Raw genomic sequence first — 24,059 nt, 5'->3', positions numbered from 1 at the left:
CCCTTTGGCTACCTCCATCAATTAGACATCATGGATAATGTCTGAAATAAAAACTCCATGTCTCACATTATACTCATTTAGTTGTATGGTCATCATCACTCTCAATTCTAGACACTTTTCAAATTGCTCCAAAGAAAAAAATAACAGATAAAAAACATTGTTACCAAAGAGAAAATCCAAAATTCCCCTTAACTTTTTCCCTCTGTCCCCAATTACTTACCCCTAGTATTGCTGTGGTATTGGTGGTATACCCTTGTTTTGGTTTACTAAAGCTGCTGGAATGCAATATTCCAGAAATGGGTTGGCTTTTATAAGGGGAATTTATTAAGTCACAAGTTGACAGTTCTTAGGCCATAAAAATGTACAAACTAGGGCATCCAGAAAAAGATACCTTGACTCAAGAAAGGGTTGATGGGTTGATGATATCCTGGGTTTCTCTGTCAGCTAGGAAGTCACATGGCAATATCTGCTAACTTTCTTTCCTGGCTTCTCAGTTCAAATGGCTTCCTTAAGGATGTTTTCTTTCTGCATCTCCAAACATCTCTTGTCTGTGTCAGCTCTGAGGCTTTTTCTAAAATGGTTCCCTCTTGAAAGCTTCCAGTTAAGTGACCCACCTTGAATGGGTGGAGAATCATCTCCATGGAAACCACTTAATAAAAATGTCCTCCACCAATTAGGTGGGTCAAATCTCCATGAAAACAACTTAACCAAAAAGATCCCACTCACAAATGGGTGGGTCACATCTTCCATCTAATCAAAAGGTCTTACTATAAACATTATTGAATCAGGATTAAAGACCATAGCTTTTCTGGGGTACACAACCATTTCAAATCAGCACATTCTACCCTCTGGACCCCCCAAAGACATGTTCTTTCCACACACAAAATACATTTATTCTATTACAATATCACAAAGCTTTAAACCATTTCAGTAACAATACAAATGCAATGCAAAGTCAAAACTAGTACAAAATCTCATCAAGGTCAGTCACAGGAATGGTTTGTCTTAAGGCAAAATTCTCTTCTGGTTCTGGCTCTGTAGGTCTCAGAACAAGCTATTTGCTGCCAACATACAAAGGAGGAACAGTCATAGAATACATGTTCCCCCTGCCATAGGGAGAAATCAAAAGGAAAACAAGGATCAGTGGACCAAAACAGTTCTGAAAACTTGTAAGACAAACTCCATTAGATTTAAGAGTCTGAGAGTCATTATTATAGTTTGCAAAAGCTGCCAGAATGTAATATACCAGAAATGGAGTGGCTTTTATGAAGGGGAATATATTAAATTGCATGTTAAGAGTTCTAAGGCCATGAAAATGTCAAAATTAAAGTAAAGCTATAAAAATGTCCAAACTAAGGCATCCAGGGAGACACTTTGGTTCAAGAAGACCAATGACATTCATTGTTTCTCTCAGCTGGGAAGATACATGGTGAGATCTGCTAGCTTTCTCTTCAATGGCTTCCCCAGGGCTCTGTCTGTTCTGTTGGCTCTGTTGGTTCTTGTAGGTCTCTGACTCTTTCCAAAATGGTTCCCTCCTAAAGAGTTCAGTTCTCAACTCATCTCTTTCCTGTCACATTTTACTGAAGCTACAAGGAGCAATAAGACTGCATTTTCCACATTTAGTTTGAAAATTTCCTCAGCTAAGTATCCCACGTTGTCACCTTTAAATTCTACCTTCCATTCAACAGCAGTAGACAGTTTTGCCAATTTCTGTGCCTCTTTAAAACATGGGTCACCTTCCTTCCAGTTTGCAATGACACATTTCTAATTTCTGTCTAAGAATTCATCAGAGGTATCTTTAGAGTTCACATTTCTACCAACAGTCTCCTCAAAACATTCTAGGCCTTCTCTATCAAATTCCTCACAATTCTTCCAAAAATTTCCCCTTATTCATTTGAAAATCTTTTCCAACAGGTTTGGTATTTGAAATCACAGCACCCCACTTTTCTGGTACCAAAATAAATTTTGGTTTGCTAAAGCTGCTGGAATGCGATATACCAGAAATGGGTTCACTTTTATAAAGGGAATTTATTAAATCACAAGTTGACAGTTTTAAGGCTATAAAAATGTACAAACTAAGGCATCCAGAGAAAGATACCCTGATTCAAGTAAAGGCAATGATGTTCAGGATTCCTCTGTCAGTTGGGAAGGCACATGGCACTGTCTACTAGCTTTCTTTCCTGGCTTCTCATTTCAAATAGCCTTCCTGGGGGCATTTTATTTCTGTGTCTCCAAACATCTCTTGTCTGTGTCAGATCTGAAGTTTTTTCTAAAATGGTTCCTTCTTAAAGGTCTCCAGTCAGTGACTCACCTTGAAAGGGTGGAGACACATCTCCATGGAAACCACTTAATCAAAAGTTCCTACCCCCAATTAGGGGATCAAATCTTCGTGAAAATAACTTAGCCAAAAATATCCTACCCACAATTGGGTGGGCCACATTTCCATGGAAACAAATTAATTAAAAGGTTCCACCATAAACAATGTTGAATCAGGATTAAAGAACATGGCTTTTCTGGGGTACACAACAATTTCAAACCAGCACACCCTTATACCCTTCTATCATTGACTCTTTGTACAAGATTCATACTTTTGATGTAGTTCATGCAAAAGCTTATTTATTGAACAGAGAGAAACAAGTCCTAGAGAATCGTGGAGCAAGAGAAGTAGCTACTCACTTTTGATAGGGAAGCTGAGAGGTGAAGCCCCTCTGGAGGGCAATGTGGTGGTTTCACAAGAGGCTAGGGTTGGGGTTGCCATATGATATTGCATATGGAACTGAGAGTAGGAACAGGAATGGACATTTATACACTGGTGTTTGCTGCAGCAGCATTCTGTGATTCACAATGGATGGAGCGATTTGTAATGGATGGAGGTGGACTGAGGGTATAACAATTGAGAAATGGAAGGGGACTGTGGTGTTTACATACAATGGACATTGAGTGGTTGCAAGAAGAAATGAAGTTGTGAGGCATGCAACTAGGTGAATGAACCTTAGGGACAGTATGTTAAATAAAATAAATATAAATATCATGCCTCACTCATATGGATTAACTATAATATACAAACTCAGAGAGTTGGAGTGGAGAAAATGTTGGGCCTATTGTAAAGGTCCCTAGATTGTAAGATCTTACAACAATCACGTATATTTAGGAGTTATGTAACTGATATTTATAAATTCTGTGATACTGAGCTACTTGTATATAATCTGGTCATTCCCTATAACTTTGGGTATTTATGTGGTACTTGAAATTCAGAGTTAGAATACGGACACTGTGATAACTAGCATTATGCCATTCAGCAACTGTTAAAAAAAAGGTGAAAAAGTGATCAGACTTTGTTTAGAGATGTGAATGAAGCTGATCTGGATAGGACTAAGGTAAATCAGAATATTGCGTAAAAGATGATATGGCCCATATTTTCACACTTTAATCTCTGTGTGAGACCAAAGGGAGAGATGCTTATTTAGTGTAAAATTTATATTTTGGGTAACACATTATGTAATTTAACTTGTATGTCAGTTTACTTGAACACCATAATTACATGAAATCTTGCATAGGGCATGAAATCTTTTTTTTTTTTTTTGGTATGATGCATGGAAGGAGTCACATTTCATTCTTTTTCTATGTGAGTATGCTGTTATTGCAGCACCATTTGTTGAATTTTTGTTTGTTTGTTTCTTTGTTTTGGGGGGAAGTGCATGGGCCAGTAATCAAACCCAGGTCTCCTGCATGGCAGGCAAGAATTCTACCACTGAACTACCCTTGCACTCAGGGCATGAGATCTTGTGGGTTTGTACATGTTAGCATGATGCCATGATATGTCCTAGAGTAATCTGGGCAGAGAATAAAAGGTATTTTCAGACTCCCCTTGGGGGACTGTCATGGTTAGGTTCATGTGTCAACTTGGCAAAGTGGTGGTACCTGTTTGTCTGGTTGGACAGCTTCTGGCCTATCTGTTGCAATAAGGACATTTCATAGAATTAAATCATGGTCATGTCAGCTACATCCACAGCTGATTACATTTGTAATCAGCCAAAGGGGAGTGTCTTCTGCATAAGTAATACTTAATCTGATCACTGGAAACCTTTTAAGGAGAATTCAGAAGAGACAGACTCTTCCTGTCTCAGCTGATGGGAGTCTCTCCTGTGGAGTTCATCCAGACCCTCCATCAGAATCATCGGCTTCACAGCCTGCCCTGTGGATTTTGGACTCTGCGTTCCCATGGTCACATAAAATTTTTTTTATATAAATTTTATATTTGCAAGTGTTCCCTGTTGATTCTGTTTCTCTAGAGAACCCTAAATAATACATCTTGGTACCAGGAGTGGTTCTTAAGAAACAGAATCTTAAAAATGGGTTTTTATGAATGGTTTCTCACTCTGACTGGGCTCAAAGACACTAAGGACTCTGATTCCCATAATCAGAAAGACACTGTTATGGTGGGAAAGGCCAAGTGGAAACCACTAGAACTGCCCCTACTGAGCAAAATTGTAAATCAGAAGCAATACTGGATTCCTAGAGGGATTGCAGAGATTACTGCCACTCTTAAGGACTTGAAGGATGCAGGGTGGTGATTCCCACCACATCCCCACTCAACTCTCCAAAACAGATGGGTCTTGGAGAATGACAGTGGATTATCGTAAACTCAACCAGGTGGTAACCCCCATTGCAGCTGCTGTTCCAGATGTAGTATCATTGCTTGAGCAAATCAATACATCCCCTGGTACCTGGTATGCAGCTATTGATCTGGCAAATGCTTTTTTCTCAATAGCTATTAGTAAGGACCACCAGAAACAGTTTGCTTTCAGCTGGCAAGGTCAGCAATATACTTTCACTGTCCTACCTCAGGGGTATATCAACTCTCCAGCCCTATGTCATAATCTTGTTCGCAGAGACCTTGATCGTTTCTGCCTCCCACAAGACATCACACTGGTCCATTATATTGATGATATCATGTTGATTGGACCTAGTGAGCAAGAAGTAGCAACTACTCTAGATTTACTGGTAAGGCATTTGCGTGTCAGAGGATGGGAGATAAATCCAACAAAAATACAGGGGCCTTCCACCTCAGTGAAATTTCTAGGTGTCCAATGGTGTGGGGCATGTCGAGATATCCTTTTGAAGGTGAAGGATAAGTTGGTGCATCTGGCCCCTACTCTGACCAAGAAAGAAGCACAATGCCTAGTTGGTCTTTTTGGATTTTGGCGACAACATATTCCTCATTTGGGTGTGCTACTCCAACCCTTTTATCGAGTGACCAGAAAAAACTGCTAGTTTTGAGTGGGGACCTGAACAAGAGGAGGCTCTGTGACAGGTCCAGGCTGCTGTACAAGATGCTCTGCCATTTAGGCTGTATGATCCAGCAGATCCAATGGTGTTGGAAGTGTCAGTGGCAAATAGAGATGCTGTCTGGAGCCTTCGGCAAGCCCCTATAAGAGAATCACAATGCAAACCCTTAGGATTTTGGAGCAAAGCCTTACCATCTGCTGCAGATAACTACCCTCCTTTTGAGAAACAGCTTTTGGCCTGCTACTGGGCCTTAGTAGAGACTTAATACTTAACCACGGGCCACCAAGTTACCATGAGACCTGAGTTGCCTATCATGAGCTGGGTATTGTCTGACCCACCAAGCCATAAAGTTGGGTGTGCACAGCAGCACTCCATTGTAAAATGGAAACGGTATATACGAAATAGGGCCACAGCAGGTTCTGAAGTCACAAGTAAGTTACATGAAGAAGTAGCCCAAATGCCCATGGTCTCCACTCCTACCACATTACCTTCTCTTTCACAGACCAGAGCTATGTCCTCTTGGGGAGATCCTTACAGTGAATTGACTGAGGAAGAGAAAACTCAGGCCTGGTTTACAGATGGTTCAGCATGATATGCAGGTACCACCTGAAACTGGACAGCTGCAGCACTACAACCCCTTTCTGGAGTGTCCTTGAAGGACAGTGTGAGGGGAAATCCTTCCAGTGGGCAGAACTTCGAGCAGTGTACCTGGTTGTTCACTTTAATTGGAAGGAAATCTGGCCAGAGGTGCATTTGTATACTGACTCACTGGCTGTTCCTAATGGTTGGCTGGATGGGCAAGGACTTGGAAAGACCATCATTGGAAAATTGGTGACAAAGAGGTCTGGGGAAGAAGTATATGGATAGACCTTTCTGAGTGGGCTAAAAACATGAAGATATTTGTGTCCCATGTGAATTTGCATCAGAGGGTGACTTCAGCAGAGGAAGGTTTTAATAATCAAGTGGATAAGATAACCCATTCTGTGGATACCAGTCAGCCTCTTTCCCCAGCCACTCCTGTCATTGCCCATTGGGCTCATGAACAAAGTGGTCATGGTGGTAAGGATGGAGGTTATGCATGGGCTCAGCAACATGGACTTCCATTCACCAAGGCTGACTTGGCTACAGCCACTGCTGAGTGCCCAATCTGCCAGCAGCAGAGACCCACACTCAGCCCCTGATATGGCACCATTCCCCGAGCTGACCAGCCAGCAGCATAGTGGCAGGTTGATTACATTGGACAACTCCCTTGATGGAAGGGGCAGTGATTTGTTCTAATTGGAATAGACACATACTTTGGATATGGGTTTGCTTTCCCTGTGCATAATGTTTCTGCCAAAACTACCATCCATGGGCTTACAGAATGCCTTATCCATCGTCATTGTATTCCACATAGCATTGCTTCTGATCAGGGAACACACTTCACAGCAAATGAAGTGCGGAAATCGGCGCGTGCTCATGGAGTTCTCTGGTCTTTCCATGTTCCCCATCATCTAGAAGCAGCTGGATTGATAGAACGGTGGAGTGGTTTTTTGAAAACTCAATTACAGTGCCAACTAGATGGCAATACCTTGAAAGGCTGGGGTAATGTTCTCCAGGAAGCTGTATATGCTCTGAATCAGCGCCCGCTGTATGGTGCTGTTTCTCCCATAGCCAGGATCCATGGGTCCAGGAACCAAGGGGTGGAAATGGGAGTGGTACCACTCACTATTACCCCTGTGATTCACTAGGAAAATTTTTGATTCCTGTCCCTGTGATCCTGAGCTCTGCTGGTCTACAGGTTTTAGTTCCAAAGTGGGGAGTGCTTCCTCCAGGAGAAACAACAATGATTCCATTGAACTGGAAGTTAAGACTGCCACCTGGTCACTTTGGGCTACTTATGCCACTGGATCAACAAGCCAAGAAGGGGATTACATTATTGTCTGGGGTGATTGACCCTGACTATCAGGGGGAAATAGGACTGCAGCTACATAATGGGGGTAAAGAAGAGTTTTCTTGGAATATAGGAGATCCCCTAGGGCGTCTTTTAGTACTACCATGCCCTGTGATTAAAATCAATGGAAAACTGCAACAACCCAATACAGGCAGGACTACCAATGGCTCTGAAATTTCAAGAATGAAGGTTTGGGTCACCCCACCAGGCAAAGAACCACAGCCAGCTGAACTGCTTGCTGAGGGTAAAGGGAACATGGAATGGGTAGTGGAAGAAGGTAGTAATAAATATGAACTTTGAGCGCGTGATCAGTTACAGAAACGAGGACTGTAATAGTGTTTTGTTCATGTTATACTATTTTAGTTGTAAGATATCAAGTTTAATAATGAATATTACCCAAGGATTTGCACCCTATTCTGGAGAAATTTAATGTGTTTTCAGTTATATGCAGGACAGTTGAGTATTATTAGGTGAAAGAACAAATGTGTGTTTTATTGTTTTTTTATTTAGAAATTTGGTATGGTTTAAGGTGGTATGTACAGCTTCCAAGTTGACAAGGGGTGGACTGTCATGATTAGGTTCATGTATCAACTTGGCCAAGTGGTGGTGCCTGTTTGTCTGGTTGGACAAGTGCTGGCCTGTCTGTTGCGATGAGGAGATTTCATAGAATTAAATCATGATCATGTCACCTACATCCACAGCTGATTAATTCGTAATCAGCCAAAGGGGAGTGTCTTCTGCAATGAGTAATGCTTAATCTGATCACTAGCATCCTTTTAAGGAGGATTCAGAAGAGACAGGCTCTTGTAAAAACAAAATGTGGTATACACATATGATGGAATATTATGGAGCAGTAAGATGAAATGAGGTCCTGAAGCATATGACAAGATGGATAAAACTAGAGAACATAATGTTGAGGAAAATAAGGGAATAAGATATCCCTTTTTAGTTTATGGTATATTGGAGTGGCTAGAGGGGAATTACCTGAATCTGTTGAGCTGTGTTCCAGTAGCCTTGATTCTTGGAGAAAACTGTATAACTATATTTTTACAATGTGACGGTGTGATTATGAAAACCTTGTGTCTGATGCTTCTTTTATTCAGGGTATGGACAGATGAGTAAAAAAAGTATAAAATAAATAAATAATAGAGGGATATGAAGGGTAAATATGAGGTATATTGAAATGTGGGTCAATGAGAGGGAGGGGTAAAGGGTATAGGATGTATAAGTTCTTTTCTTCTTTTTATTTCTTTTTTTGGAGTGATGCAAATGTTCTAAAAATGATCACATTGAGGAATACACAGCTATGTGATGATATTATGAGCCATTGATTGTATAGTATGGTTGGGACATACATGTGTGGATATTTGTCAAAATTATTTTTAAAATATTTTAAAACTTATTTAAATTTGTAGTGTTAATTGATGAGATACATGGTTCTATACAACTTGTTTCAATCATGTTCATCTTAAATATGTCAGTATTACTTATAACTAATGAACTACCATCAATTCTATCCATTACCATGCATTTAAGTTCAATTTCATAAGGTAACCATTCACCTAACATCAGCTCCTGTGTATCTCTAAGTCCCCTATATTGTACACTATAAGACTCTGAGTTTACCTTTACAAGAGTCATACTAACAAACCCATACAATATTTGCCCTTTTGTATCTGACTTATTTCCCTCAGCATTATGTTCTCTAGTTTTATCCATCCTGTCATATGCTTCAGGACCTCATTTCATCTTACTTCTCCATAGTATTCCATCATATGTATATACCACATTTTGTTTTTCCACTTTTTGGTTTATGGGCACTTGGATTGTTTCACTTTTTTGCAACTATGAATAATGCTACTATGAACAGTGATGTGCAAATGTCTATTTGTGTCACTGCTTCAGCTCTTCTGGGTATATACTGAGTAGTGGTATTGCCAGATTGTAGGTCAACTTAGTAATTTAGTTTTCTGAGGAACTGCCAAACTGTCTTCCATAGTGGCTGTACCATTATACATTCCCACCAGCAGTGAATAAGTGTTCCAATTTCCCCTTAGCCTCCCCAACATTCATAGTTTTCTGTTTAATAACAGTCATTCTTATAGGTGTGAGAGGCTATTTCAATGTAGTTTGGACTTGCATTTCCCTTATAACTAATGAAGATGACCATCTCTCTATGTGTTTTTAGCCAATTGTATTTGCTCTTGGGAAAAATGTTTATTCATATTTTTTGTCCATTTATAATTGGGCTGTTTGTTGTTTTGTTGTTGTGCTATATGAATTCTTTATATAAACTGGATATCAAACCCTTATCCAATATGTGAGCGTGTTGCTTGAAAGGATTATGTCCCATTGAAAAGTCATGCTTTAATCCTGATCCAATCCTGCTGTGGAGGCAGCCTTTCTTTTAATCCCTATGTAGCACTTTGGGTTGGAAACTTGATTAGATTATCTCCATGGCCATGTGAGTCACCCAATTATAGGCATTAACCTTTGATTAAAGGGAGATATGACTCCATCCACTCTAGGTGGATCTTGATTAGCTTTCTTGAATATTTTAAGAGAGGAAGCATTTTAAAGAAAGCTTCAGAGGACAGGAGAGCCACAAGACCCAGGAGAGCCCACACAACCAAAGACCTTTGAAGATGAAGAAGGAAAATACCCCAAAGGAACGTCATGAAATGAGAAGCCAGGTGAGAAAACTAGCAGATGTTGCAATGTTTTCCATATGCCTATCCATTTGAGAGAGAAACCCTGAACTTCATCTTGAGCCAAGGTATCTTTCCTGGATGCCTTAGATTGGACATTTCTATAGACTTGCTTTAATTTGGACATTATCATGAGCTTAGAACTGTAAACATGTAACTTAATAAATTACCCCCTTTAAAAGCCATTCTGTTTCTGGGTTATTGCATTCCAGCAGCTAGCAAACTAGAGCAGATTTTGGTACCAGAGAAGTGGGGGCTACTGCAGTTTGTAAATACCAAACACATTGGAATGGCTTTTTAAATGGATAAGGGGAGGATTCTGGGGGAATTGTGAGGAGCTTGATAGAGAATGCCTAAAATGCCTTGAAGAGACTGTTGGTAGAAATGGGAACTCTGAAAATACCTCTGACAAGACTCTAGACAGAAATGAGGCATGTATTATTGAAAACTGGAAGGAAAGTGATCCTTGTTTTAAAATGGCAAATAATCTGGCAAAATTGACTAGTGGCTTTGGCTGGAAAGCAGGTTTTAAAAGACATGAACTTGGATATTTAGCAAAAGAGATTTCCAAATTAAATGTGCAAAGTATAACCTGATTTCTTCCTGCAGATTATAGTGAAATGCAACAGGAAAGTGATAAGCTGAGAACTGATCTCTTGGGTACAAAGAAACCAGAAATTGATGCTTTGGAAAATTCTGGCCTTCCAGTAAGGGAGATTCCAGAGAATAGTGCCCCACGTGAGGATTTAACCAAATGTGGAACCAGTCAGCCATTTCAGAAAATGTCAGGATTAGAAATGGAATTATCCAGGAAGGATCCGTGGAAACTCCTGCTGTCTGATGAGAATGATCCTTGCTTAGTGCATAGAAAGCCAAAAAAAGTGCTGCAGGACCATATAAATGCAGCCATTGCCAGTCTGATCTGGGGAGCTCAGAAAAGGGACAATATGAAGGTAAAATGTTTTCAGAGGCAGAACCATGGAGGCTGCGGGCTGAAGTCAAGAGGCCTCAGGCCAGGAGAGTGGACCCACCCAAGCACATGGAGAGGGTGAGTTTTCCCTGAAGGCAGAGGATGGACCTTCCACTTCCTTGCAGTGGAACAGTCATGCATCCTCAGGCCTTGGAGAGGGTGGAGCACACTCCTTGGGAATTAGGGAGAGACTGGCTGCCACCACATGGAGGAGTTGAGCATGTACCCTGGAAATGGCAGAGTTCAGGTGTGGTCCTGATGCTTGGAGAGGGTGGAGGGAGGAAAAAGGTGGTCTTCCCAATGTCCCCCAAGTTTGCACTCAGAGAGGTGGGCTACTGTGTAGACCCTTGGAAAGTGTGGGACTTCAGTTTTCTAAAGCCCCAAAGATAAATAACTCTCAGACTTTGAAATCTAATGGAGTTTGCCCTGCAGGTTTTAAAGACTGCTTGGGTTCAGTGGTCCCTGTGTTCCTTTCAATTTCTCCCTATGGAAATGGAAATATGTATCCTATGACTGTTCCTCCTTTATATGATGGCACCAAACAAGTTGTTCTGAGTTTCATAGGTTCAGAGCCAGAGAAGAATATTGCTTTAAGATAGACCATGCCTGTACCTGACTTTGATGAGATTTTGTACTGTTTCTGACTTTGTATTGTGTTTATATTGTTACTGAAATGCTTTAAGTTTCTCTGATATTGTGATGGAGTGAATGTATTCTGTATATGGGAAACCATGTCTTTTTTTAGGGTCCTGAGGGTGGAATGTGTCCATTTTAAAGGATTATGTATCCTAGAAAAGCCATGTTTTAATCCTGATCCAATCCTGCTGTGGAGGCAGCCTTTCTTTTAATCCCTATTCAGCACTTTAGGTTGGAAACATGATTCGATTATCTCCATGGAGATGTGACTCATTCATTTGTGGGTATTAATCTTTGATTAGAGAAAGATGTCTTTCCACCCATTCCAGGTGGATCTTGATTAGTTTACTGGAATCCTTTAAAAGAAGAAGCAGTTTGGAGAAGGCTTCAGAATGATGGGAGTACAACAAGACCCAGGAGAGCCCACACAGCCAGAGATCTTTGGAGATGAAGAAGGAAAATGCCCCAGGGGAGCTTCATGACACAAGAAGCTGTGAGAGAGTTAGCAGACATTGCCATGTCGGCCATGTGCCTTTCCAGTTGAGAGAGAAACCCTGAACTTCATCGACTTTCTTGAAGCAAGATGTCTTTCCCTGGATGCCTTAGATTGGGCATTTCTATAGCCTTGTTTTAATTTGGACATTATCATGAGCTTAGAACTGTAAGCTTTCAATATAATAACCTTCCCCCTTTAAAAGCCATTCTGTTTCTGGTATATTGCATTCTGGCAGCTAACAAACTAGAACAGTGGGTTTCCAAATATTTTGTTCTATTCAATTGGTTCCCTCTTAACCTTTTTGACAAACTCCTTTGAGCATAGAAGCATCTGATTTTGAAATGTTCCCATATCCTTTTTCTTTTTTTCATTGCTGGTGCTTTCAATATGTTCTAGTTTGCTAGCTGCCAGAATGCAATATACCAGGGATGGAATGGCTTTTTAAAAGGGGAATTTAATAAGTTGCTAGTTTACAGTTCTAAGGCTGAAAAAATGTCCCAATTAAAACAAGTCTATAGAAATGTTCAATCAAAGGCATCCAGGGAAAGATACCTTGGTTCAAGAAGGCTGATGAAGTTCAGGGTTTCTTTCTCAAGTGGAAGGGCACACGGCAAGCACAGTCAGAGTTTCTCTCTCATCTGGAAAGTCACATGGTGAACCTAGTCAGGGTTCCTCTCTCATCTGGAAGGGCACATGGCAAACACGGTGTCATCTGCTAGCTTCTTCTCCTGGATCCCTGTTCCTGAAGCTCCCTGGGAGGCATTTTCCTTCTTCATCTTCAAAGGTCACTCTTGCTGGTGGACTCTGCTTCTCGTGGCTATGTTGTTCTGCTCTCTCCAAACCTCTCTCATTCTCCAAAATATTTCCTCTTTTATAGGACTCCAGAAACTAATCAAGACCCACCCAAATGGGTGGAAACACATCTCCCCTAATCCAGCTTAACAATCACTCTTGATTGGGTTATATCTTGAGGGAGATGATCTAATTACAATTTCAAACATACAGTATTGAATAGGGATTACTCTGCCTTTATGAAATGGGATTTTTATTAAAACATGGTTTTTCTAGGGTCCGTACATCCTTTCAAACCAGCATAGGGTGTAATGTTTAAGAGGTTACCTCCTATTACTAGGTCTTGAAGATGTTTCCCTGTATTTTCTTCTAGGAATTTTATGGTACTGGTTCTTATTTTTATGACTTTGATCTGCTTTCAGTTAATTTTTGTATAGGGTGTAAGGTGGGGTCCTCTTTCATTCTTTTGGCTATTGATATTCAGGTCTCCCAGACCCATTTATTGAAAAGACTATTCTGTCCCAGTTCAGTAGATTTGTGTGCCTTGTTAAAGATCAATTGACCACAGATTTGGTGGTTATTTCCACCTTCTCAATCTAATTCCATTGATCATTTTTTCTATCTTTGTACCAGTACCATGCTGTTTGATAACTGTGGCTTTATAAATCTTTAAATCTGAACGTTAGTCCTCTGTTCTAGTTTGCTAGCTGCTGGAATGCAATATACCAGAAATGGAATGGCTTTTAAAAAGGGGAATTTAATAAATTGCTAGTTTACAGTTCTAAGGCTGAGAAAATGTCCCAATTAAAACAAGTCTATAGAAATGTCCTATCAAAGGCATCCAGGGAAAGATACCTTGGTTCAAGAAAGCCAATGAAGTTCAGGGTCTCTCTCATCTGAGAAGGCACATGGTGAACACAGTCACAGTTTCTCTCTCATCTGGAAGGGCACATGGCGAACACAGCATCATCTGCTAGCTTTACCTCCTGGCTTCTGGTTTTGTGACGCTCCCCGGGTGGTGGTTTCCTTCTTCATCTCCAAAGTCTGCTGGCTCGTGGACTCTCTGCTTTATGATGCTGCAGCATTCTCTGCTCTCTCTGAATCTCTTTCATTCTCCAAAATACTTCCTCTTTTATAGGACTCCAGAAACTTATCAAGATCCGCCCAAATGGGTGAAGACATGTCATCACCTAATCCAGCTTAACAACCACTCTTGATTAAATCACATCTCCAGGGAGATGTTCTGATTACAGTTTCAAACATTGAAATATTGAATAGGGATTATTCTGCCTTTATGAAATGAGATTAGGATTAAAACATGGCTTTTCTAGGGGACATACATCCTTTCAAACCAGCACATCCTCCCACTTCATTTTTCTTCTATAGGATATTTTCAGTTATTTCAGGTCTCTTTCGCTTCCACATAAATTTGATAACCAACTTTTCCAAGTCTTCAAAATAGGTTGTTGGAATTTTGATTGGTATTTCATTGAATCTGTAGATCTATTTGGGTAGAAATGACATTTTAACATTTACTCTTCCTATCCATGAGCACCCAATGTCTTTCCACCTGTTTAGGTTTTCTTTGAATTCTTTTAGCAATGCTATGCAGATTTCTGTGGACAGGTCCTTTATATCCTGCTTAAGTTTATTCCTAAATACTTGATTCTTTTATTTTGAATAGAATTTTTTTCTGTAATTGTCTCCTCATTTAGGTCGTTTCTTGTGTATAGAAACATTACTGATTTTTGCACATTAATCTTGTATCCTGCTACTTTGCTGAATTAGTTTATTAGCTCAAATAGCTTTGTCATAGATTTCTCAAGATTTTCTAAGTATAGGATCATGCCATTTGCAAGTAATGAAAGTTTTACTCCTTCCTTTCTAATTCTGATGATTTTATTTCTGTTTCTTGCCTGATTGCTCTAGCTAGAACTTCTAGCACAATGCTGAATAATAGTGGTGACAGTGGGCATCCTTGTTTCATTCAATATTAGGGAAAATGCTTTCAGTCTCTCACTGTTTAGTATGATGCTGCGTGTGTGCTTTCATATATGCCCTTTATCATATTGAAAAAGTTTCCTTCAATTCTTACCCTTGAAGTGTTTTTATCAGAAAAGGATGCTAAATTTTGTTGAATGCTTTTTCAGCATCAATCGAGATAGTCATGTGATTTTCCCCTTTCAATTTGTTGATGTGTTGTATTATATTGATTTATTTTATTGTGTTGAACCTCCTTTGCATGCCTGGTATAAACCCCACTTGGTTGTGGTGTATAATTATCTTAATGTGTTGTTGAATTAAATTTGCAGGTATTTTTTTTTTTTTTGAGAATTCTTGCATCTATATTCACCAGGGAGATTGGCCTGTAGTTTTCCTTTCTCGTCCCGCCTTTATCTGGTTTTGGTATTAAAGTGATGTTAGCTTCATAAAATGAGTTAGATAGTCTTACTTTTTTCCTCAGTTTTTTTTGAAGAGTTTAAACAGGATTGGTGTTAGTTCTTTTTGGAATGTTTGGTAAAATTCCCCTGTGAGTGGGCTTGAGCTTTTCTTTATAGGAAGATTTTTGATGACTGAATCATTTTACTTGTGACTGGTTTGCTGAGGTCCTCTATTTCTTCTCGAGTCAGTATAGGTTGTTCATGTGCTTCTAGGAATTTGTGCATTTCATCTAAGTTGTCTAGTTTGTTGCCATATAGTTGTTCATAGTATCCTCATGACATTTTTTTTTTCTTCAGGGTCCATGGTAACAACCCCTCCCTAATTTCTAATTTTATTTATTTGCATCCTCTCTCTCTTTTTTTCTTTGCCTGCTGAGCCAGGGGTCCACAATTTTATTGATTTTCTCAAAGAACCAACTTTTGCTTTTATTGATCTTATCGTTTTTTCTGTTCTCTCATTCATTTATTTCTAATTTTTTTTATATCCATAAGTTTTGATATGATTTTTTTCTCATTTTCATTCTACTCCAGATATTTACTGTTGTCTCTTGCAATTTCTTCTTTGACTCACTGATTGTTTAAGAGTGTGTTATTTAATCTGCATGTATTTGTGAAAGCCCTGGATCTTTGGTGGCTATTTATTTCCAGCTTCATTCTGTTGTGGTCAGAGACAGTATTTTGAATAATTTCAATCTTTTAAAATTCATTAAGACCTGTTTTGGGTCCCAGTATATTTATCTATCTTGGGGAATGTTCTATGAACACTAGAGAAGAATATATATCCTGGTGTTTTGGGGTGTAACAATCTACATATATGCCTGTAACGTCTAATTCATTTGTCACATTGTTTAGGTTCTTTATGTCCTTACTGATCCTTTGTTTGGTTGTTCGATCTATAGAGGAGAGTGGCTATATTGAAGTCTCCTGCCATTACTGTTGAAACATCTATTGCTACCTTCAGTTTTGCCTCATGTACTCTGGAGCTCCTTGATTGGAAGCATAAATACTTATGATTTTTATTTCTACTTGGTGAATTGTCCCTTTTATTAATATGCAGTGTCCTTCCTTATGTTTTTTTTAAATTACACACCATATGCTTTATTTAGTGTGAAAGCACAACTTTAACATAGTTAAAAGCAAATGCATTTAATTATTTATGTTGTAATTGTCAGTACCAGCTCATAAAAATATATATTTTAAAGCATGTAATTGAAGACTTTTTTTTCAGATTGTCAATTCAAAAGTTGATTTAAAAAGTTGACCTTTATTTGTAGAGAATGAATGACACATTATTGCAGGTCCACATAACATTACTGTTGGATAATCTGATCATCAGCCATCATAGGGTTTTCTTCATTTGCTGCACAGTCCACATGATCCATCATCTGATAGTTGCTACCTTTCAGAACTTTTAAATTTCCTGACATCTCCAACCAACAAATGAGGCAGTAATAAGAGTACAAAGGTACTAAATAGCGGAGAGCAGGTTGCCCCTTCTTCATCAAACAACAAATGTATGTATCATGCCAACAGCGCAGGCAATTGTAGAGGAAATGTAGTATATAGAAGAATCAATATGAACATCAAATCTTTAACAGTATGCAAACAACAGGCCTGGTACAATAATATCTCCAAAACCCAATATTGAAACTGGCATGAGGCATACGTGCATTACTGAGAACTAGATCAGCTTTGGTACCCTGGTAACTTTTCACCATTTCCAAAAGGTCCACCTGCAAGTTCAACCATGATGTTCTCATCATTTTTTTGTGTGATGAATGCAGTTATGAAAACGAAAACACATCATAGAGGAGAAGGCCTAGAAGTATCACACATGACTTGAAGTTGTGTAACTTCAGTGTTTAAATTAAGTTCAGATAGAAAGCAATTCCCAAGATATCCTGTAAAATCCAAGCCTACCTACCTTCATTTTGAAACACAGCCCAAACAATGGGTATTGCTGTACATATTCCAGAGAGAAAAAGAAGTTTTACTTCAATGCTTTTGCCATGACACACAATCGTGCATAGTCCACATGGGATCTTATGAATTAGTGGAGCAACACAATCATACAGACTCACTGCTGACTCTATGCAGAAAATTGCTATACTAACATACACCAATCATTTGTAGAAGAAATAAAGTAAGACCAACAGGACACAGCAGATGGCCACAAATATTACAACTGTAAGAGGACTAAAAGTTAAATATTCCTCCTTCTTTCTCCTCATTTCTTGATCTTCAGTGTTTGTCACTGCCTTCAAGTTTTCTAATTCAATTAGTCCACTCCAGTATCCTCCTAATGCCACTGTGACCACAGCAATTATAAAAATAAGCACCATAGTACAGTAAAAGTTAGATCATGATGGAGAATACATTTTCACTATAATATTATTTCCAAGATTCGGCTTCATATTTTAAAAGTCTTTGAGGCTTATAAAGGCAATCAATATTTTTCACACCATGAAACTCAGATTTGATCCCTGAGAGAGGAAATTGGACACTGTTATTAGCAACCAACAATGCTTCAGCACCTCCTTTTTGTGCACTTCTGGCTTTTTCAAGAAAATGGCAGGTGTCCCGCTGCATTACAACAGCTTTGTTCTTTATCCCAGCAGGAGGAATATCAGAAGGTTTGCACAGTGGTGTGGCAGGCAGATTCATAAACTAATGTAGGTCACATTTTCTAGGGTTCTCAGAAGAGTTGTCCAATGAAGGTTACATAGCATCCAGTAGCCCTTAGATGGTAAAGGTGTGCCATTTCCAGATGCATGCAGGATAGCTTCCTAAGCAGCTGTCAGTGGTGGCAGGAAGCCCCAGAGCCAGACAGCCTTGGCCTAGGGTAGGCGCCACTGCAGCCCCATGGGAATTGTGCGCTCCCGGCGTCTCAACTTGGCGGGGGAGTGGGGGGAGATTAGTGGGGGAGTGGGGGTCGGGGTTGGGGAGACTCCAGGTCTCACCACAGGAGTGCCTCCAAGGCCTGGCCTGGTGATGGTGGGCCGCAGGGCTCCCGAGACCGCCATTGCTACCGGGCGAGCCACGGCACCGCCGACTTCCTCTTCCGGCCCCACTCGGAAGTCGCGCAAAGCCCTGTGGGAGACCCGGAGTCCTACATCCACCCGCCTGCGGACGGCATCGCTCTCTCTGCATTTTGGGGCCACGAGGTTGTCCGCTGCAGGTGTGGGCGTGTTTCTTTCCAGTCGCCTGACCTCAACTCTCCCCCGAGCTTAGGGAACTAAAAGGACCTTTCCTTCCCCTAGAAGTTGGTGAGCACCTGCCTACTTCCCCAGTAAGTACCTGAATCCTCCAACCAAAAGTCTAGTCATCCTTAATTCATCTTCCCATCAGCAGGTCGTGTCCGCTCTAACTGAAACTTTCTCCAAAACTCTGTTCAAAAGTGTACGAATCACCATATCTAGGTCAACAACATCACTCACCTGCAAGCTCGTCTCTGTTTCTGCTCCAATCCAGCAGTTCTTTACCTGCAGAGCAGTATTATAGTGCTCTTTTAAAACTGCAAATCAGATCATGCCACTCCCCATCACACTTAAGAACAAAATCAGAACTCTGCTCTGGCCTACACAATCTGGCCTTCTTCTATAACTTTGTCGTCAACTATTTTCCCATGTTTTAAAACACACTTGGGTTTTCTTTGGTTCTTCTGGACTTTGAACTGGTAGCTCTCTTGCTGGAGTGCTCTCTCTCTGAAACTTGGAAGCCTGACTCATTGATATTCAACTATCAACTTAAATGTCAGGATATACCCAATCTAAAGTAACTGTCCAGTCACATTCATATCACATGGCTTATTTTAATTCTCTGTGTTCTAGTTTGCTAAGCTGCTCAAAGCAGATACCATAAAATGTGTTGGCTTTTACTGTAGGAATTCATTAGCTTACAAGCTTACTGTTTTGAAGCCATGAAAATGTCCATATCAAGACACCGTGAAGAGGATGCTTTCTTCTTGAAGACCCGTTACTGGCAGCCCTGGACTCCTCTGTCACTTGGCATGGCACATGGCAGTGTCCACTGGTCTCTCCATTCTATTCTGGGTTTCCTTGCTTTCATCTTCTTGCTTCTTTGGTTTCCCCCTTCCTTATCTTTTATGACATCTTTACATTTAAAGTCTATTTTGTCTGATATTAGTATAGCTATTGCTTTCTTTTGGTTACCACTTACATGGGGCATCTTTATCCATCCTTCTACTTTCAATCTATTTGTATCCTTGGGTCTAAGAAGATCCTCTTGTAGGCAGCATATAGATGGATCATATATTTAAATCCATTCTGCCAAAATGTATCTTTTAATTGGTGAATTTAATCCATTAGCATTGAAAGTTATTACTATAAAGGCAGTTCTTGAATCTTGAATCTTATCCTTTGGTTTTTATTTGTCAGATCTATATATTCTTTTCCCTTTCTCTATTTTTATCCTTTCAATCACTGTTACTGATGCTCTTCAACTCTGAGCTCTCCTCTAGACCTCCCTCTCCTGAATTTTTTTTTCAGACCACAGGATACCCTTTAATATTTCTTGTAGGGCAGGTCTCTTGTTAACAAATTTTCTCAGTATTTGTTTTGTCTGTGAAAATTTTATTCTCTCCCTCACTTTTTTTTAATCTTAAGAATATTTTATTTTAACATTCATATTTTGAAAACAATTTTGTCTGCTTTGTATAGGTTATTCTGAAGTAATTGCAGTGCTTGAATTTTTCACAGGACAGATACAAAAGGAGTCTTGAGTACACACCTTTGGTTTTGATTTTGAAAGGGCAAAGATTGGACATGGAGTGTGAGAAGCAGAAATTTTGGTGAACATGAATATATGGGACCCAATACTCACATTGTAAAAGGAAATGTTTCCCATGCCCACATCCAGAAAAATCCCCACACGGGGGATTTGGATTTCACACAATTTAGGAATAGTACTGGCAGAGAAGCAGCTCTTATTTCTTAAACTCACAATCCAGAATCCAAGTTCTGAAGACAGCTGGACCCTCCCTTTTCAATTAACAGAGTCTTTACAAATGTCCAGAGTCCATTCTTTGCTTGCTGCCATGTCCACCTCCCAGAGGAAGTTTCAGCCCAGGACACACAAGGCAAGGGTGAATCTTTCAGCATGCTTTTGCTGTTTCTGCTTTATATAACCACTGTGAACACTCCTTAGGTCATCAGAAATGATGAGGAATTCATTGGCTGTGTCAACATCCCTGGTCATATGCACTTGGAAATTCAGCATTCTTGATTTCTTCTGGAGAATCCCCCTCATTTTGGGTTCCAGATCCTTGACCTTGGAAACCAGCCTCCCAAGGTTCCAACTGGACTTGATCTCATTATCCTAAGAGATCGCCAAGAATTCTGGGCCCAATATGATACCCTCAAGTGGTTTCTAGGCAGCAAATTGATGCATTGGAAATAGCCCTTGTATCCACATTTTAGGACTTTGGGTTTCTCAAGAAGGACAGGCAGATAAAAAAATCTTCTTACCATTAGAAATTGTTCAGTGATGGAAACAGTCTTTCCCAGTCATGGATTCTCCTCTGATCTCTGATGGCTACACGGATATGTCAGTTCTCTCTCCCTCCCCCCACCTTTTTTTTTTTCTGCATTGGCAGATAGCAGGAATCGAACCTGGGTCTCCAGCATGGTAGGCGAGAACTCTGCCACTGTGCCACCATCGCCCACCCTTTCTCCCTCACTTATAAAGGACTAATTGGCTGGGTACAGAATTCTTGGCTGCAAGTCTTTCTCTTTCAGAATCTTAAATGTACCACTGCCTTCTTTCCTCCATGGTGCCTTTTAATTAGTCTGAACTTAGTCTTACGTAGTTTCCCTTGTTTGTGGTGGATCATTTTTCTCTTGCTGCTTTGCTTCAGCATTTGAGAGTCTTACTAGAATGTGTCTTGGAATAGGCCTATTTGGATTTATTCTGTTTGGGGTTCATTTGGCTTCTTTGACTTGAATGTTTATGTCTTTTAAAAGGGTTTTGAAATTTCCCCCCACTGTCTCCTCAGCTAATCTTCCCAGCCCTTTACTCTTCTCTTTCTGGAACAAGAATGATTCTTATATTTGTGCACTTCATGTTGTCCATTATTTTCCTGAGATCCAATTCCAGTTTTTTTCTGTCTTTTTTTTTGCCATTTGTTTGTTTGTGCATTCAAATTCAGTTGTCCTGGTCTCTCTCTTATTCTTTCTTCTGCCTCTTCAAATCTGCTGTTATGTGTCTATAGTATATTTTTAATTTGGTCTATAATTTCTTTCATCTCTGTGAGATCCACAATTTTTCTATTTATTCTTTCAAATTCTTCTTTATGCTAGTATCTTCTCGATGTCCTTTATTTCATTAGCTATCCCACTGAATTTATTTAGGAAATTTAAATGAGTATCTTTGTATAGTTGTTCCAAATTCTGTGTCTCCTCCTGTGTTTTAATATGTTCATTTGGCTGAATCATATCTGCCTGCATCTTCATGTGCTTTGTGCTTTTCTGTTGGCTTTGAGGAAGTTGTTTATATTGATAAAGTTATTTTGAAAATTGATTTCCCTTTCTCATCTAAGGTTTGTATTTGTTTGAATTTGTATTGGAAATTTCTTTTTGCTCTTGGTTTGTCAGTCATTTCCTGCCAGGCCGGGGCCCGGAACCCATGCAGGAGCTGCAATTCTGGTTGAAGATCAGTTGAGAGTGGGGCAGATAGGCAGTTTGCCAAACTGCACTTTCCATGTCTTCCCATCAGATGTCGCTTTTGGGCCCCCTCTTCTCCCCTGCCCAGCTGTCCCCAACTGTGGCTGCTGGCTGAGCAGGATGGAGACCTAGTGCACTTCTAGTTAAGCCCGCTGGTGTTGGTGCACACTGAAAGCCATTCACCCAGTGGCTGGGAGGTAGGCAGTGTGTACCTCTGCGGAAACTCCACTTGCAGGCCTGATGGGGCTGGTGGTTGCTGGGCTCCCACTTGGGATAACCTTGGGCTGTTGGACTGCTTATTTCAACTGCCCCTGCCCTCGGCCAGCCTTGAAAAACCTGGCAGCACTGTGTGGTGGACTTCACTTTCTCGGCTGTGCCTCTCTACCCGTGTACCTTGAGGTCTTTTTTATTTCTCTTAGAGTCGTAACCTTTAGACAAATATATAAACAAATGTATATATTTGTTTGGTTGTTTGAATGGGCAGGCCACGGAAATCGAACCTGGGTCTCCGGCATGACAGGCAAGAACTCTGCCTGCTTAGTCACCATGGCCCACCCAGAAGATATATTTTAAACCTCACTAAAAAGGACCTGGTTAAACTTATGAAAAGATTTTATTGTTGTTAAATAACTGGAAATTAACCCCTGCATGCATATCTACTAATTTCAATGGGCCTCTCTGTAGAGACTAAAATTGAATATTCATCCCTGTAAGTGATTATAAATTGAAACTGCCTAGCTATCAGGACCAACCAGTCCCAGAAGCAGATGACTTCACAGTTAGACAAACTTACTTGAGATCACAGAACCAGAAACATAGATTTACACTTTCTCTATTTGGTCCCTGTACCTTATGGTTTTTATTGATCCAACTGTCAGTCTTCCCTAGTGCTGAATTAAATCTTTAGTTATACTATCACTTCTATTTATTCCAAGTATTTTAAATTGAGAATGCCCTTTAGCTCTAACAACACAAAAAATCTCTGAAATAGCTCACCTAACCAATGGCTGGTTTTGTACAAAACTATTTGAAAAAAATGCCGGGAATTTATGAAAATCTAGCTCCTGCAAAGCACCAAAAAACGGACATGAAGTATGAGTAACTACTGATGCCAATATATTCACAGACTATACTGACTCCCATGCTAATGAAAATTTCCTATGTCCCTTTAAACTTTTCTATTTATATAGAATACCGACTGAGAAAACACCATTTATGAGAAGTTCTCGCTGACTTATATTATCAAATCTTATTTTTTTATCATTAGTATTTAAAATTGTTCCCTGCTTAAAATGACACTAGCCTTAAAATAAATGATACTAAATAGTCAACATTAAACCTTCACACATAAAGTTGCAGAATATTCAGAATTTACTTAGAATTCATTCAGCTGCTGGAATAAGGCTGTTATTTCCTTATTTAACACCACTAAGTCTGATGTTCTCTGGGGTCATTAATATTGCTGTTGAACTTAGGGAGAGGATTCTACCAAACAATGACTGAATTTGCCCCCAGTCTTTTGTGGCTCCTTACCAGAAATATTGTTTGTTCTTCTAATTTAATTAAATCCTCAATTTATTGGTCGTGCATGCTCTGCCATTCAAGGTAGTTCTACTTTGAATGTAGTTATACAGTTGCCTGATGTAATGTTTATTTCTTGTGAAAAAAAGCATATAGAGCATTTTCCTGATTGGTCAAGAAGCTATGAAATAGGACACATTGTGTCTTAAATGTCTATCCTAAATTCTGGCTGAATTAGCTAGAGTTCTCTAGAGAAATAGCATCAGCAGGATATATCAGTAAATATAAATTTATAAAAGTGTCTCATGAAACTGTGTGGATGTAAGAGTCCAAGGTCTGTAAGGCAGGCCACGAGCTGGCAGCTCCAATGAAGGTCCTCAACGAGCTCTCAGGAGAGGCTGGCTGGCTGGAGCAGAAAGAGGGATACTGTTTTCTGAATCCTCCTTAAAAGCCTTCTGGTAATCAGATTAAGCATCATTCATTTCAGAAGACACTCTCCTTGTAGATGCAGCCAACATTGTCATGATTTAAATACATGAAATGTACTCATAGCAACAGATAGGCCAGCGTTTGTCTGACCAGACAACCAGGCA

The 24,059-nt window shown here is 39.9% G+C and overlaps 1 long non-coding RNA gene and 1 pseudogene across 2 annotated transcripts in view; one reads left to right on the top strand and one right to left on the bottom strand.

The window, feature by feature from the left end:
- Positions 1-15,253: 15,253 nt before the first annotated feature.
- Positions 15,254-18,129, bottom strand: LOC143661771 (signal peptide peptidase-like 2A pseudogene; annotated as a pseudogene).
- A 238-nt stretch (positions 18,130-18,367) lies between these two features.
- The window catches only part of LOC143661770 (uncharacterized), a 102,771-nt gene continuing 97,079 nt past the window's right edge, over positions 18,368-24,059 (top strand). For both annotated transcript variants that reach the window (XR_013164818.1, XR_013164819.1), the window contains exon 1: positions 18,368-18,554. This is a non-coding gene — a long non-coding RNA (uncharacterized LOC143661770). The remainder of the gene's footprint in view (positions 18,555-24,059) is intronic.

The sequence above is a fragment of the Tamandua tetradactyla genome, chromosome 17 (genome assembly GCF_023851605.1).
Source record: "Tamandua tetradactyla isolate mTamTet1 chromosome 17, mTamTet1.pri, whole genome shotgun sequence".
Lineage (NCBI taxonomy): Eukaryota > Metazoa > Chordata > Mammalia > Pilosa > Myrmecophagidae > Tamandua > Tamandua tetradactyla.
This window is presented reverse-complemented; position numbering and strand designations above follow the sequence as displayed.